Source organism: Triticum urartu, chromosome 7 (genome assembly GCF_003073215.2).
Source record: "Triticum urartu cultivar G1812 chromosome 7, Tu2.1, whole genome shotgun sequence".
Classification (NCBI taxonomy): domain Eukaryota; kingdom Viridiplantae; phylum Streptophyta; class Magnoliopsida; order Poales; family Poaceae; genus Triticum; species Triticum urartu.
The window spans coordinates 703,765,862-703,768,988 of record NC_053028.1 but is presented as its reverse complement, the minus strand read 5'-3'; the positions used below and the strand labels follow the sequence as shown (position 1 = coordinate 703,768,988).

General features: G+C 41.6%; 1 long non-coding RNA gene across 1 annotated transcript; it reads right to left on the bottom strand.

Annotated features, from left to right (window-relative positions):
* Positions 1 to 214: 214 nt before the first annotated feature.
* Positions 215 to 2,711, bottom strand: LOC125525175. The gene is made up of 4 exons (XR_007291175.1): positions 2,451 to 2,711; positions 1,873 to 2,354; positions 1,123 to 1,386; positions 215 to 1,021 (listed from the first exon to the last, which is right to left on the bottom strand). It is a non-coding gene; the product is annotated as an uncharacterized LOC125525175 (long non-coding RNA).
* Positions 2,712 to 3,127: the final 416 nt, after the last annotated feature.

Sequence of the window (3,127 nt, the reverse complement as noted above, 5' to 3'; positions counted from 1 at the left end):
TCGACGCCGTTAGCTATGGGATATTGCTGCTCCGATTTCTCACCATATGGGCCGTTACAGCTAAGATTCTGTTCCAACGGCGTCCGTTCACACATGGCCATTTATAACAACATAAAAAATATTACTGTACATTATGCACAGTTGCACCTAAAGCCAGGCATCCTGCAATGACCCAACGGAGACACCTGAAGCTGCATCGACTGCCACACCGATTCACAAATGATTCTGACGCGTCCGCTTCCAACACCGTCACGTCACTTTCAGGTTACAAAATATCAATACAATACACATGAACCGAGCTAATGCTCTGAACTTACAGCTGTTCATTAGAATCATCTATAATCAGTCGAGTATACTCTGAAGGCAGAGAAGGCACCAGATAACTTGGTCGAAGCCATTCACTCTATTTCCCCTCCCACTGAAACTTGATCTTACTCCAACTACACCTTCACCTGGATGACTGAAACCAAGTCTGCCCCTCAACTCCTGCTTATACACAACTTGGGAAAACCTCCTGCCCTTGGTGTTAAAATTTTGAATTTGTTGTGTTCTCCTCAAAAAATTTACTACAATCTACTGCTCCCATTCGCCCACATTTTTTTTTGATTCGCCCTTCCTTATCAGCATGCACAAGATAAGTGAAATGTGGATCCTTTGCACCCAGTTCAGTGAAAACCTTCATAGTCTTGCTCACATCATCCTATGCCAGCTCATGGCTTATTTTCCACACAAATTATGGATTATGGAGAGCTTGGTTGGTCAAAAAACTAATTATGATGTTGTATTACCTTGGCTAGATTGACATTTTTTTGTTGTAGCTGCTTCACCAAGTCTCGGTTGTAAACGTCGATGTCTTTGTGTGAAGGCAGTGTATTGTCTCTCCGCAATTAAGAGATAAAGATTGGCTGTGTTCCTCCCAATGCTCTGATATGCACCAACCATTGCCTTCCGATCGCAACAATCGTATAAGAGCCGGACACTCACAATGGCATGACCTACTGTTCTCAACACCAGCCTTTCCCTGCATAGCACAAACAACATTTACAACTTTAGTTTTGGCCATTGACATCACAACAAACCAGCAGTACAACATGGAGAATTCCGAAATGAAGAAGTACTCACCGCATAGCTGCAAATGATTTCCTGCCTGCATTTTGTCCTCTAAACATTTAGTCTGCTTTTCCAATATGTAATACCAAACACCTTCTCCCAGGAGTACAAGTTGTAGAAGTCGTATGCTTCACCTAAAGATCAAAGCTTATCCCCAGTTTCAGTACAATCACATTCTCCCTTGGATTCTTATCAAACCCGTGAATTGCCTTCTCCTATGCACTTGGGCGATTAGGACAAGGTGTCCTCCTTGACGCGGCCGCACCAATCGTTACCCTGCATGCATTCCAGAAATGTTTAAATCAGCAGATGCTTACATCGAACACATGATACTCAAGTCAAAACTTTTGCTATCCATGTGCATATCGCAGCTCGATGTCAAGGCACAACAAGTACTCAAACTACTACCCAGCTGTGCCATCACCTAGATAAATATTATTTCAGTTATCAGAAGTACACATTGAGTTTGCAGTACAACTTTGCTACACACACCAATCTTCAGGCTTCTACAGAGGTCATTCACTTTTAGATATGTCAAATAATTGTCAAAATGCACCAGCATTGTCTACATATGCCAATGAAAAAACTACTGTCCATAAAAAATTGCTAATTATCGAGATATTTTACTTGTTAAAATGCTCTTCATCACCGGTCATGATTAATTTATTTGAGCACCCTCACAACAATAAAAATATGCATATACACCCATGACTACAGGCTTGACTCACTTTTTCCTGAATTTGTAGCACTGAATGCACATACCGTTGTGTCCAGCCAAGAGCTCTAGGGTTCATCTCGCATGTAAACAGCTCAGATGCCTGTTGCCAATGGCTGCTACCATTCATCCACATCAGACATTTTATTCGGTCTTCCCCATCAGCTTGGACTCGATATGCGAACTGCGGATTGCTGGCACCCAAGACCCAACTTGTTAGATAATTCCATCGGTTTCCTCACATCATCATCCGCTTGTTCACAATCCAAATTCCCGCACAATGCTCTCAACGATCGCTTAATAAAGGGGACTTTTTCCATTTAACCAAAAAATCTCCTAATTATGTTGTCAACATCTTTGTGTTTGTGGGACGGCCAGTGAACTGTTACCCAACAATTTGGAGACAGTGAATGATTGTGTTTCTCCCTGTGCTTAGCTATTTACCAACCATTGTCCTCTAACCTAAGCAATCGGATCAATGCAGGGCATTCACACTGGCATGATTGTGTATTCTCTAACCCTGCTTCCCCTGCATATCAAAAATACAGAAATTATAATTCATTTCCTTCATAAACTAGTTCACATTATTTGCTGGTTGAAATTTATTTGCATCATCAAGACTTACCACGCAACCTCAAATAATTTTCTACATGCATTTCTTCCTCTCGACATTTAATCTGTTCTTCCCATATGTTATACAAAGCCATTTTCCCAAGATTAAAGATTATATAAATCATAAGCCTCTCAGAACGTATCAAAGCTAGCACCCAGTTTTTGCCTTATCACCTAATCTCCACAATTGTCGGTGAAGCTCCTTATAGTAGTCTCCAAAGCAGTAGCCCTCGACTCGACGGACATGGACTCCTACTTGGAGCCGCTGATCCAATCCTGGCGCTGTTAGCACAAAAATACAAGTTATGGAAAACCGCACCCTACATGTCTTAGTTGTTCGCACTTGCAAATTGTTGTTGTCCTAAAAATTGATTACTGAACATTACTTATATCACGAGCGGTACAAAACAACAGACTTACTACTGTATGAAATAAGCTACAATGTGAACTACAAGTCAACGGCGTGTAACTAGCACTTAATTAACTAATTACACATAACTATGATCCTCAATTGGTAATCTGATGAGGATAATGAAGCTACAGACTAACCTTTTTATCCATCCAGGAGTCTCGAGATTCACCGTCCCCATTAATTGGTGAGATACAGTCGGAGAGCTGCGCTTCCCCTTAACCGGTCTGGCATCCACATCTAGGAGCTACACCTCCCACTCGTCACTTCCACTGCTGATG